Raw genomic sequence first — 471 nt, forward strand, 5'->3', positions numbered from 1 at the left:
TTTTAGAGATTGTCCTCAAGCTCAAATGGTATGAAATTCTCTCTCAAAGCCTGTTGCTATTAACAATTCCTTTGCTTTTGATTGGCAAGATTGGTTTCATACTCAACTTAAATGGAAGATCATTACTCATAAGAGTATTAAGTGGTGTAACTTTTTCATTGGAGTGTGCTGGTTTCTTTGGAAGTGGAGAAATAAGAGAATTTTTTATTCTAGCTTTGTTTTCCCTTCTGATCCTGGGAAAATTATTTTAAATGCTGCTGTTGAGTGGAATTCTGCTGCTGTCAAGGCCAAAGTGACAATGGACTGTGATTACAATCTCTTTACTTGGAAAAAGCCTCCTGAAAATTTTTTCAAGTTAAATGTGGATGGATCTAGATCTTCAACCTCTGGAAAGATTGGTGCTGGAGGAGTAATTAGGGACCAGAATGGTATTTGGATTACAGGTTTTCTAAGTTAATCTTGGCATTGGTG

Source organism: Fragaria vesca, linkage group LG5, assembly GCF_000184155.1.
Source record: "Fragaria vesca subsp. vesca linkage group LG5, FraVesHawaii_1.0, whole genome shotgun sequence".
NCBI lineage: Eukaryota > Viridiplantae > Streptophyta > Magnoliopsida > Rosales > Rosaceae > Fragaria > Fragaria vesca.